Source organism: Rousettus aegyptiacus, unplaced genomic scaffold (genome assembly GCF_014176215.1).
Source record: "Rousettus aegyptiacus isolate mRouAeg1 unplaced genomic scaffold, mRouAeg1.p scaffold_m13_p_9, whole genome shotgun sequence".
NCBI classification, from domain to species: domain Eukaryota; kingdom Metazoa; phylum Chordata; class Mammalia; order Chiroptera; family Pteropodidae; genus Rousettus; species Rousettus aegyptiacus.
Genome location: NW_023416312.1, coordinates 62,855,615 through 62,869,728, shown reverse-complemented (window position 1 = coordinate 62,869,728; position 14,114 = coordinate 62,855,615). Strand labels below are relative to the sequence as shown.

The window sequence follows — 14,114 nt, the reverse complement described above, 5'->3', positions numbered from 1 at the left end:
ACAAATTATAAGACATGCAAAGAAACAAGTCTAACCCTGGTTTTTACTTCTATTAACTCCATTGGTGAGAGTCTCCACACTAAATAGTATGTGATAGTCAAACACACAATACACACCATAAAATACTTTATTAAGTTTATTAATCAAATATACAGCCCTGAAGGAAGATATGGCAGTCCACGCAGGGCCACATGAGGGTTGCACTTGGAAACAGAGTAAATAAGCAGGAGGCAGGCTTAGTAGTAACAATAGGTTGAGGTGACCCTTAGTTCCTATGGGATTGGTTTGTTTGAGTAATTTTGCAGTCTGGCAAGGAAATGAAACCCATTAGGTTGAGGATTAGGTGGATTGTAGCTGGTCTGGTTCATAGGGAACTAGCTGGGTGTGCAGGCTTTCCCACTGGCTGGGGGACATATCAGACAAGAGCAGAGGAACTCATAGCCATGCTTTTGAGGCCATACAAAGATCAAATATGTCAAGTACATGAAATTTGAAGCCTTACGGTATAGGTCCATGTACTGGGGAAAAAGTTGTCAAAATAAACTACCTGGCTTTCCATGTGAGGCCTTGTTTATGCAGCATGACAGATCAATAGGTGAGAAATTGTAACTGACTGAAAGAGCCAGTTCTGTTGCCACTGTGGGGTAAGCAGGAAAGATAATGTACACTGAGCAGTTAAGACTATTAAAAATAATTACTAGAATTAGGGGTAGTCACATTGGAAGGTATAAAAATGTCAAATCACCATATTGTACACCTGAAACTAATATAATCAATATAACATTGTATACCAACTATATTTAAATTAAAAAAAATGTTTTTAAAGAGCATTGCAAGAGCCTGAGGATACTTTTCTGTCATCACAATTTTACATGTGGCACCTATGAAAGATGATGCTGAGAACAAGGTAAGCTTCTTATTCAGATAAAATCTAAACATAATGTCCTGCCAAAACAAAGAGGAAATATTCTGTTTGGTGATAGCCTGCCTTCAGGAGGAGAAACTCTACCAAAGAATGAAACCCGGTTGTTAACTTCAACTTATAAAATCATTAAAGGAAGCATATTCAAAGGAGAGAAAAGCTGTTGAAACAAAGTAGAATTGGACATGACATGGATAACAGTTTGGTCACATCAATACCAAGAGCAGGAGAAAAGCCTGACAAACAAGTATCTCAAAAGCAGAAAGCTATGAAATGCTAAATCAACACATAAAACAAAATGGACACTGAGAAGATGATCTTTCCTTTGATGGTGCCCTGAGGACTACTTTGTTGGGGACTATATTTCTTCCCATCTTCAACTTTTCTGTACCATTGAATAAATATGACACATTAGAATCAGATTCTCCAGGACAGGTTGCCGCAACTGAAGACATAGTAAATTTACGTGATATAGGACAAGTAGATGAGATCACTACTGATACTACTGAATCAATTAATGGAGCAGCTTATTCAAATCAAGCGGTTCAAGTGAGTTTATGAATAAATAATGGTTTAGAAGAAGCAGAAGAAACAGTTCATTGAGACATCCTACTCTTTAAGTACCAGTAACTCTAGATAGTGGTTATTCATCAACTCATGCAGAGGCCGCCTATGAATAAGACTGAAAAGTATTGACTCCTATTATTTTATGAAGCATGTTCTATTGTTGACAGAACAATTAAATGGGTAATTTGCTTTTCCATTAAAAACAAGAAGCACACCAGAATTCTACCTACTTTTAGACTTATAGGAAACACTAGTACATTGTAGCTTAAATGAGTATAAGATGCAGTATTTATCTTTCCAGTCTTTTTAAAGATATCATTTATTAGATTTATGTGCGATTAAGAGTATGTTTCAAGAAATTCTTGAAACCTGTTTCTCAGGTGTATAAACCATTATTTTTGCTACTGCAATACTGCATACGTGCATATTTATTCTCATTTCTTTACTGATGTAAAGAGCGATTGTATAAAACAATATATACATAATATATTGTTGGGACTATAACATATAGAAAGGTAATATACTTAGCAATAACAACACAAAGGAGATGGGTATGAACAAAGCTGTACTGGGCTAAGAAAATTACTCTAGATGTTAACTTGAATTTATAGGAACAAATTATGATAACCAGCTTTAAAAAAATAAGAAGGTTAACATAGCAATAGCTATAAATACATATTTGTCCTCCTTTCTTCTCTTGGATTCTTCAAGAAACATAAAGTTATATAAAGTAATAATTTTAACAATGGATTCTTGGGCTTGTAACCTTTATTAGTTAACGTGTATAATAATATCACAAAATACAGTAAAAGGAGTACAGCTACACAGAAGTGAACTTTCTATATCTAACTATATTAAGTTAGTATAAATCTGAAGGTGATTCTGAAAAGTTAAGATGTATATATTAATCCCTAGAGCAAACATTAAGAAAAAACCTTTAAAAATATGAAAAATAAGGAGTCTCGCTTCTGACTAAACACTTATATGTTCTTTTTTCACGCATCATCATTGGCAATTACAAAGATTTTACATGGAAGGCCCCACAAAGGAACACTGTTCTCCCCGCATCAGACTTGTACAACCAATGCACTAAAGTATCTGAAGGGAGTTGCTGTCATGGAATCGGTCTCCCCTGGCTGGCCAGGCTCTTACACATAGCTATATTCCTTGCCCAGTTGCCTCCATTTGGTTGCCTTTTTATTAGGTGCTTGTGGCAGAGGCCTTCCTCAGATGCCTCTGCAGAAATCTCTGTGGGTGGGGGGTGGCTGATGGAGAGGGAAGGAAGTTTGAAGACATTTTTTTTCTCCTTTCTGAATCAGTATTCCTTACATTCTTAGCTCCTTGCCTTTTCTTATTCCCAAATTCCTGTGTCCATAAAACTACAGAATTTTGTTCAGGACCTCCTCTACAGTAAGACAATCCTAATTTCTGTGTTCATCCATCTTAACCTATACTGGTACTGGTCCGTGGGCAAAAATGTAATATAGGGGAGTCAGAACTTTCTCTAATTTAGCTTTTTGCTTATCTTACTGCAGTAAGTGACTTAAAGTTTGAGTGTTACACTTTCGTTTTGACTTATTGTCTTAAGCAGCTACTCTTACGTCTGGCAAATCAGCTTTCTCTCCAGCTCAACTGGGCTCCTGACAGATTGATATAGTGAGCCAGGCAGACAACCAACCACAATGCCATTGTGGAAAAGCAAAAAGCCTGAAGACCGTATGCAGTATTAGCAGAGCCTGTAGGGCACATTATAAGGGTGCTATTGGATTATTTGCAAGAGTTTGAATGTCCTATGGGACACTTTGCCAAACATACATGAGTCTTGGAAAGTGGTAGAGGAAGCCATCGGGCATTAGAAGTTGTTAGCAAAGTTTTTACATAAACTTTTCAGTTCTGAAGGGGATATCTGGTCCTCTAGTCCATGACTTCCTAGCCGATCTTGCCTGGCTGGCAAGATAAGGGATCCAACAGAGGTGTTCAAAGAAAACCAGGAAAGCAGTATCCTAGCCACTACTTAGGTTTCCCAACAATGGGACCAGAGATGGAGCTGGAACTCATACACAAGCTGAATAACTCTAAGTATGTCCCTGGTGCTAATACACATCCTGTAGTTGGCAAGTTGTTGAAATTTTAAGAGAAAAAAGTGTAGTACTCTTAGAGATCACTTTGCCCAACAGCTTTGAAGAGACCTTATAAACTTCATTAGATCCCTCCAGAGGCAATTTGGCTAAAGTTAATAAAGAGAGAGTGGCACAGCATGGGGTATGTTACTAAAAACTCCTCCTTCACAGTGCCCTTACAGCAGGCTTTGCCAGGATAGCAAAACGGAAACAGCAGGAGCAATAGCAGCCACAGCCTTTTGGTTGCCACTCCCTCCAGAAAAGCTTAAGCTCTTTTTGAACAGGCTCACCCTGCATGTCCCTTGGGAGTCTCTGCCAAGAAACAGCTGTCCACTCCAGCCATTTGCTTCTCCCACTCTCTGCTCCTCCTTCTCCCTCTCCATAAAACTTGTGGCCAAATCTAGGCAGGTAGCCTTGCTGGGATTCACACATTGGCAGCCCCTTCAACAAATGTGGGTCCTGTTTCTTCTACCCCATTCCCGTGGGCATGCACATAGATCAAAAGGCCCAGAAGACTTTGTCTAGACCTCGCAGTTTTCTTTTCCTTTCTTTTTACAAGTATTAGGGAAATGCAAATCAAAACCACAATGAGATATTATCTCACACCTGTTAGAATAGCTATAATCAACAGGACAAGTAATAACAAATGTTGGAGAGAATGCAGAGAAATAGGAACCCTCATACACTGCCGGTGAGATTGCAAATTGGTACAGCCACTATGGAAAGCAGTATGGAGGTTCCTCAGAAAAATAAGAATTGATCTACTATATGATTCAGCAATCCCTCTACTGGGTATTTACCACAAAGACTTGAAAACCCATATCTAAAAATATATTTGCACACCGATGTTCATAGCAGCATTATTCACAGTGGCCAGGACATAGAAGCAACCAAAGTGTCCTACGATAGATGATTGTCTAAAGAAGCTATGGTACATATATACAATGGGATATTACTCAGACATAAGAAGAGATGAAGTACTGTCATTTGCGACAACATGGGTGGACCTCAAGATGATCATGCTAAGCATAATAAGCCAGACGGAAAAAGTTGAACATCACATGATATCACTTATATGTGGGATGTAAACCTAAAAGCAGCAAATGAGCAGGACAAACAAACAGAGACTCATGGATATGTACTATAGACTAGTGGTTACCAGAGGGTAGCGGGTGGGGAGGAGGGGGTAGGTAGACATAGTAAAGGAGGTCAAATATAGGGAGGTTGGGGGAGGGCGAAATGGGTAAAGGGGATCGAATATATGGTAGCTGAAGGAAACTGGACTTTGGGTGGTAAACACACAATAGAATATACAGATGTCAAATAATAGTGTACATTTGAAAATTATATAATTGTATTAGCCAATTTTATCCCAATAAACTTAATTTTTTTAAAAAAGAAATAAATTCATGGCTCAGATAATGTTTTCCATCACCTAGACCTAATGGAGAGTGGAATGGCCTTTTGATGACACAAGAGCCAGCTCCATGACAACACTTAGTAGGGCAGGACAATGACCTCCATGATGTGGTATATGCTCTAAATCAACATATAAGATATGATGTTGTTTCTCCCACAGCCTGGATTCACAGGTTCTGGAGTCAAGAAGTGAAAACGTATGTGGATATTCTCATTATTTCCCTACTAATCCACTAGCAGAATACTTCCTTCCTGTTCCACGAACTAGGCTGTCCTGGTTCCGATGCCTTAATTTTCAAGTGTATGAATGGGGTTAACAATGGTTCCAGTGAATTGGCAGTTGAGATTACCACCTGACCACTTTGGGTTTCTCATGCCACTGAATCAATAGGAAGAGAAGGAGGTTAGAGTAATAATTGTGGTGGTAGGTCCTGACTAACAAGAGGAAATTACATTGCTACACAAATTGGGGGTTTGTAATGCAGCAATTTCCCAGAGATGCCTCTTAGTACTCCCATGTACAGAGACTAAAGGTCAGTGGAATACCACAGCAATTCATACAAAGAAGTTTGCTAGTGATTTAGACCTTACAGGAATGAATAATTGGGTCATCTCACCAAGCAAGGAACTTTGACCAGCTAAGAGACTTTCAGAAGACAATAAGAATATGGAATTAGGTAGATGAAGAAGATAGTTGAAAACACCACTTATGAGCACCAGACCAGTTGCAAAACTCAGGACTGTAATAGTCATTAGTATTTCTTCTTTGCTTTGATATCAATATATTTGTGTTTATATTAACCATTTTTATCTTCCCTTCCCTTCCCCCTATCCTTCCCTATTTACATAAGATGTGTTAATTATGGTTATCTTTGATTTCAGTATACATGTTACAGATTGGCAGAGGGGACTCAGGAAAAATTAGTATCACTCAAAATGGATAAAGAGACTTTGTATCTTCTTTTATAAAGAGGATTTGCATGTTCTCAGCTGTCCATGGGATAGCTGCGTCTTGATAGGTGGAAGCCTGGCTTTGTTCTTTTTCTTAGTGGGAACTGTGTATGGGTGCCAAGTTAACAAGGACTGGACTCTGAAAGCTTTGTACCATGTCAACTTGACTAAGCCAAACTACAGTTCCCAGAATTCTTTCCGTGTTTCTAGTTGAGGTTGGCCACCATAAAATTTTACCTAAGATTTGGAAAGCAGAAATGAAACAGTAGCTGTGTTTAACTCTTGGAAGGATAATGTAGGTCAGGAGCCCTGTTGTGGATCATACAATTTTTGTGACTCTGCTGATTCCCCTTGTTGGCAATGGTAGTAGCCAGGCTCACAGCTCTAGCTACCAATGTTGTATTCTTCTGGCTTCTCTGATTTCTGGGCCAGTCTCAAGAGGGACTTTGTGAGAAGAGTTCTACTTCTCTAACAGGTCATTTATGGTAGCAAGTTTAAGCTTGAAGATAGACAGTGTCTGATATGGGTCCCAATGAAAAAAAATAAAGTTGCAGGTTTCCTCTTATTTACATGTTTCCATTTCCCTAGTTCATATTCATTCTTCTTTCTGACCAAGTGTCCTGTGAATTGAAGATCAGCATCAGAAGTCAAAGAAAGAGCTAAATCAAGATTGTTTTACCAGTTCTCACAGTAGGGAAAATCAAATCTTTATTATTCCCCTTTTCCAGACAAAAAATGTCAAGAACCCTCTGAGAGTATAAGAACATTTTGAAGGGTCAAGGTGAAAATTATTGTACTCAGTCAGGAGTCTGCTGCCTATCTTTTGATGTTCACTTTAAGTCCTTCCTCTTTATTTCTTAAGAAAAGCCCACCCACTGTGATCCCTTCTGATTCTTTCAGCTCCGCAGTTTGTAGTTAATATATTATATGTAAAGAAATCTTAGTTATAGATCCACTTCCCATTCAGCATATTCTCCCAAACAGACTTTGAGCCTCTTATTTCCTGGGACTGTGGCCTCAGTACCTGGTATCATTTTTGAGCAATGGCGGAGAGGGTGTGGTGGAGACAGCATAGTCTGGTCCTTTCAGATTCCTTCATTTAGGGCTTTCTCTGTTGTTGGTAAATTAAACTTCTGTTGTCATGTTGCCCCACGAGCTCAATGGAAAATAAGCAATCTTGCTTTATTTAAATGTAGATTAGAGATCAGGAAATCTTGTTTGGAGACTTGACTCAGCCACTAATTTTTGTGACCTTTGGCGAGCCATTTATGTGTTCCAGACCATTGATTTTCTCTGTCTAGTTAATTATCTTACGGCATTTCCTTCAAAACTTAAATCAATGTTTTTTTTTTTTTTTTGATGAAACCATGCTCCTTTCTTTAGGTGGGACTTGAGACAGTATTAAATACATTGAAATTGTGTTGGAGTGACAAAAAGGATTTATTAGTGTTATTTTTCTAAAATGTGATATTTTTTCATTTGCTATGATTCTTTTTCTAAAATATTTTTCAGAGTTACAGAACATTTTGCTTTTCAGAACAAATATTAAAAAGCGTTTGATTTATCCATTATTCTAAGAATTTTTTTTATACTTGATTTCTTGGCTCAGAGGTCTGAATGCAACAGAAAGTCTTAGTTTACTCAGAACATCCTGGTAAGTGAGCCCATTTAATGTTTTTCATTGTTGCCTTGGAATAAGTATCCCCATTCCTGTATTCATTCTTTAGAAGATTGATGTAAATTGGACAATATTTATTAAACACTTTCCAGTTCCTATTTTTAACACTTCCTTGACCCTCTGCCATGACTTAAGCCATTTTAACTTTATATGTTCTTTATTAAGCAGCTTTAATAATGTTAATACATCCAAAATCATTTCTATGTTTTTGGAGAGTTTTACCACTGCAAATTTCTGAGCCATACAATTTTTTTTGTGAATCTCACTATTAATATGATATGTTCCTAGATGGAAAGGGGGGTCACAGTTCCTGTGCTACAAGGCATAGTCATATTGGAACACTAAGGTTTTATTCACAATGGTGGAATAAAATGGACAGGACTTGCATGGGCTTAAAGGGTAACCCAGGACTAGATCTAAAGTCCCAAAGATATGCGAGATTGTTGAGCAGTCAAGAATCAAATGGTCTTGATCACTCATTGGACCTCAGGCATGTCGATCCTCACTTCTTAGCAAATGAGCTTAGAGCTTGCAGTGACGGAAGCAGCCCTTTATTGACACTTCTTAGTTCTGCCTTCCATCACTGGCCAACCGTTTTTTTCCAGTTTTGTCCCGCAGCATCTCAGGCGTAGTCTTAGTGGGCAGCTCCCACGGCTGCCCTCCCCTGCTTCCTGTTGTGGGGCCAACACAGTCACGGTCACAGACCATCGTACCTTCTGCAGCCTTTTCCTAGGCCATCCACATCCTCCCAGCAGGCTGCAATGCCAACAGCCTCCCATTAGTGTCAGGCACCTTGGCAGCCGCCATCTTCACCACGGTTGTCATAGCAACCCAATCACCACTCAGGTCCCGGCGCAGACCGGTGTGTCAGTCCTGCCATGTCTGCCACAGAGGAGAGAGACCTGACTCAAGATATCCAGGTTAGAAGTGATAATGTGGTGGATCATGACCCAGGACTTATCAGTGCCCCCGTGGGTACTGCAGAAGGGTTAGATGGAGTTGCAGAGATTGCAGCAGTTTTGGCTGCTCAGGTGGTCACGAGGGCCCTCCAGGAAGCAGAGAGTTGGCAGATGTCCACCGAGCCAATAGTCAAAAACAGGGATATCCATCCAACTGAGAAGAAGGAAGACATGGAGGAGAAACTCAAGGAAGGCCATGAGAAAGAGAGACGGGACCACCATAGCAAGAAGGAGCAAAATGGCCTTAAAGAGGAAAACCACGAACAAGCACAGGAGGAGGGCGCTGAAGTCATTATAGAAGCCTGTGAGTTCCCCCAAAGCAAGGTTTCAGTCCCTGTTCTGGGATCTGGTTCATTCTCTTCTACATCATATCTATTACAATGATCACATCTTAGTTTGGCTCAAGGCAACCAGTGTGGTGACCAGGCATGATCCTGGGAGCCCACGAATCCAGGAGAGGGACCCACACCTCAGGTGTGTGAGGACCTGGCAGAGGGAGTAGAGAATTGGGAGGATGAGTACCAGGTAGAGGGACCCCCTCCCAAATGCCCAAGGAGCCTGCAGAGGGGGCTGTATGCCAGAAGACAGGGGAACCAAAGGAGGCTAAGGACCAGGAGGGCAAGTCTGACTAATACAGATGTATGTTATGAGGCTGGGACTTGTGCAACTAAGAGGACTGAAGCTGGCAAGGATCAACTAAGTCATCAGGCCGTTGTAGCTACTATTGTGGCATCCAGATGAAAGGTAGTCAGTGCTCAGTGCCTCCTTTTATCAGTTAAGCAGAGCATCAAAGCTTCCAAAATATTCAGACAGAATATGCACAAATAGAAGCCAAATTCTATAAAAAAAAAAACTTTTATGATTTTGAGAAAAGGTATGCTGCCTTCCACCAATCTCCATTTGATAAGAGAGCTGATATCATTAGCGTAATTCACAAGGCCACAGAAGGTGAATATCAGTGGGAAGTAGGTGTTCAGGAAGGAGCTTTGGAGGAATGGAAAGAGAACCAGAGAATAAGGGGCGAACAAATAGTATACCTCACTTGGTTGATGGCTTTTTAAAATGTAATGATTCTTGAGAAGATGATCCAAGAAAATAATGAATTTGTATTAGAGCCCTTGAAAAACATAAAAAGTAAATTTTGGGGTTGGGGAACCAATGAGCTTCACTATAGAGTTTATCTTTAAGTCAAATGAATACTTTTCCAATGAAGTTCTTACGAAAACATATTGAATGCAATCAGACCCAGATGATCCTTTCTTCTTGAAAGGGCCCAAAATAATCAGAACCACGGGATGATCTACTGAAAAGGAGAAAACATCACCATAAAAAACTATCAAGCTGCAGAAGTGTGAGGGCCGTGAAAGTGGTGTTCTTCACCTACTTCTATCCTCCTGACTCTCCTGAGGGTAGGGTACTAGATGTCATCACCAATTTTAAATTGGGCTATTTTTTTCATGAAGTTCTGATCCCCAAGTATAAAAACTTGATGATGAAGCCCAAGAAATTGAAGGTGAGTAGGAGAAAGAAGAAGAAAATGAAGAACCAGAAGAAGGACTTGGAAAAGATAGAATCCAATAGAGTGTAGCCTGTGAGAATCCAGACTGAGTATCACTAAACCATTCCTGTCATACACATGTTATATTCTTACATTTTCTTGGTAAATTGAATAATAAAAAAATTGTTTAAACATTTATTTTTATAAATAACTTTTAGTGTTAATAATATACATATATACTAAATCATACACAATACAATGTGTTCTAAAGTTTCCTTTTTCATGGGCACACATTCTTTGAACTGTAAGTATAAGACTTCTACAGATGGGGAATTTATTAAACCTGGTAGCTAAAACCATATTTGTTTAGAACACAGCTGCTAGAACAAGTAGGTAAGTCCACTAAATGGGCCTTCATCATTTAGCGGCTACTTAAATGTGGTCTCTTGTACTAACTAGGAGACAGTGCCTTTGAGGATGTGAATATCTAAAAAATTGTAAAAAGTTAAGAATTGCCAGTAGGACCACATTTAATGATTGATGTCTGAGTAAACATTCAGTTTTAAATTGTATTTCATGTGACAGTCAAAAGAAAAGAAAGTTAGTCATAGTCAGATTTTTGTTATCACTGAATTGTTAATTTAACTTACATCTCATCTATCTTTTTCTTTCCCTCCTTTTTCCTTTCTCCTTTTTACAGATATAGATGCTGAAGGTCTGGGAGGTTAAGAGATTATGGTTTATGGAAAGAGCACAGACAGGCTTTTAGGTGGAAAAACTTATTTATATACCTGAGCAGTCTCCTCTCCCGATAAAAAAGCATTTTTGGTGTTTGGCAAGTGGGAGATGAGGTTGATATAATCACTTGATTAACAATGTCTAATAATTCATGAAGATCCTGATACATAAGGATCTGTATTACAAGAGGGAAATTGTGTTGTTTTCTCACGTTGAGACAACAGATATACATAGGATTGACTATTCTTAGATTTAGAAAGTCATTGGTGTATGCTGAATTTATTCAATTTTTACTGTTCTCTTATTTATTCCTACAGGTGATGGCATAGAAGGAGATGAAAGAGAAACAATGAATTTGTGCTTCAAAAATTTGAGATTTTCTGATGTTCAGTAGTCCACGGGAAATGTTCTCAACACTTGTTTTGTTCCAAAGTTCATCACCCAAAAAGTAACATCCACTAATATCGGACTTTTCTGTTACTCTTTTAGATATCATTGACAGCATTTGTTCAGGTTAAAAATAAAAAAAATGTGTGAAATAAATAAGTTGCAGATTTTTTTTTTGATAAATAACACTGACTCAAATTTATCTTCATATCTTTCTTTTTGTTTTAGCCCACCTTACAGTCATTGAAAGGGATCACTTTCAAACATGTTTTAAGTTGTTTTATTGCATCCTTCGGTAATTAAAATATCCACTTGTAAACAATTTATGTAAAGAGAGATAAGGGTATAGGCCTATTGCACTTTATTGACAGAACCTGATGGATTACATAACTTACCCAGAGACCAAACAGTGCTGGGTGGGTACTGGGCTGACATGGACCAGTAGCATCAGTATTGCCTGGAAACTAGTTAGAAATGCAAATTCTCAGGCCCTTCTCCAGACTTACTGAATCAGAAATTCTGAAGGTGGGCTAGCAATCAGTTTTACATGTCCTTCAAGCGATTCTGAAACATGGTAAAGTTTCAGAACCACCGCTTTGAGCTTTACCTGTGTGATGACAAGCTTTCGTTCACTGACTTGAGACTGTTATGGATAAATTGAACAGGACAATTAAATCTGGACTAGGGAAGAGATTATAATTCTCAAAGGTGAAGAGACAAAGAAAGACCTACGGATGCAAAGGTTGGGCGGTAGAAGTGAAAAACATGGATAAGGGAAAAAGCTAGTTCCAGAAATATACAAACTTTATGATGCCATATATACGAAGTTGAAAAACATTCAAAACAATTGTCATGAATGATAATGGGTAAATATACATGTAGTAAAAGGAATACATATGAATTAAGCATGCATATATAGCATGCAGAGAGTCAAGTATGAGAATGATACGCAATTTATTTAGGACACTGACAACATCCTGTGGAAAGAAAGAAAAGACAGTTTAATTGGGGAGAGTTACATGGCAGGCCTCAATCCTGTAAATAGCCAACAGTCCAAGGTGTTGGGGTTAAGGGGATGTGCAGACTCAGAACCCATGCCCCCCACATTGAACCATGCCCCATATATCTGGGGCCCTGAGTTTGCTCCCCATGTAGCCCAAAGTCCCAAGCTTCTTCAGTGAGTTTGTGCTTCTGATAGTGAGTTCACTGCCAGTGTATACATTCCTAGGATTGAGAGGTGACTAAGATGTAGTGGCTGTATGCAGGAAACAGAAGACAAGTTAGCTACATTATCCACATATATGCATGTGAAGCCTCTTGAGGTGAGGAATGGAACTCAGTGTCTATAGAGAAGTGATAGAGGAAAGTCAAGGAGCTGGGGGCTAGAAACTGAGATGAGGATCAGGGGTCTAGGGTGGGGGTTCCATTCTTCCCATATTGCTGTAACAGAACGTAGAGTCCAAGTATTGTGGACAAACCATAAGCTGACCCCCAATAATCCCGACGTTCTCGTAGTTACACTCTTCAGTTTGGCAGGACCAATGACTCTCTTCTGACAAATAGAGTGTGGAAAAGGTAGAAATATAGGAATATAAGTATGCACATTAGATAGATGATAGATAGATAGATAGATAGATAGATAGATAGATAGATAGGCAGAGATAGAAGATAAATCTTTATGTGGTAATGTCGTAACACTGAACTTAGCACTGGGTAGCCTTAAAGACTCCAGGTATCTGGATGCATGATCTTGAGTATCACTTAATCATTCCTGATATATACCTGCTACTAACAGTTTTGTTTTAAAATTTCCTCAATAAACTATATAAGAAAAAGGAACCTTAAAATACAGAGTATTCTAATTCGAACCTGGCCATTTAAGTTAACAAGGTATATATATCATGGTAGGAGAGATAAGATATTTTATTTAACAGTATATAAATTGATTTAAACCTTTCACATGGTATGTAGGCCCCAAATTGAACTCTTGCCCTGAAACTTTTAAATGTTACAAATGTTACAGTTGGTTCGGTTTAAATATTTAGTCTATTACTGTTTCCCTTTCCTCACTTCCATCACACCTTTTTACTCCAAAGCACAGAAAGTGCTTCCTCTTACTTTAGAAATAGTCTCTGCAGCTGGCCATAGCCTATCATTCTGTAGGTCTCAGATGACCTATGAACCTAGTCCGCAGGCAAGACTAAAGTGTAACCATCAACCACCCTGCCCCTCTGTCCATGCCTAATCACATCCACCCTCTCCCCCACTCATCTCACTTTTTATGCACATTTTGCATGCATAAGTTCTCTAACTCAAGACCACATATCCTCCTGGCAAGTAGTTCACTGAAGGCTACCAGCCATCAGTTTTTTCAGGCACACCTATAGGGAGCCCATTTAGGATCCTATTTAAGAACATTTTGCTTCTCTGACAGACTTCCAGTCTGAACTGACAGTATCCTATTTAATTTCTCTCCTCTTTTATACATAAATTGAGATGGCCTATAAAAATTTTCTATTTTTGAAATTGTAATTATTTATAGGGCAAAAGACCAAGGAAGCTACAAAGAAGCTGAAATTGTCCGAATGTGTCTCTGTGAATTTAGGAATTCTTAATCTCATTAGAAAAATGGAGTTATATTGCTAATTTTGGAAAATAAAATATTAGTGCGGACATTGTCAGAGTGAGAATAACCTCATATGGATCCCCTCAAGAAAAAGTGAAGGGGCGGGAGATGTAGCAGCTAGCATACCACAATGATCTAGGGAAGGGAATCAACCCAAATAAACTATTTGTCATGGGTATTTAAAGGAAATATAATCAAACTATCCCCTACAGGAGCCTGGAAAATGCCCCACACAGCATCTTTATTTGC

At 38.8% G+C, this 14,114-nt stretch overlaps 1 pseudogene; it reads left to right on the top strand.

Annotated features, from left to right (window-relative positions):
- Positions 1-890: 890 nt before the first annotated feature.
- LOC107521764 lies at positions 891-1,938 on the top strand (annotated as a pseudogene).
- The last annotated feature ends 12,176 nt before the right edge of the window (positions 1,939-14,114 follow it).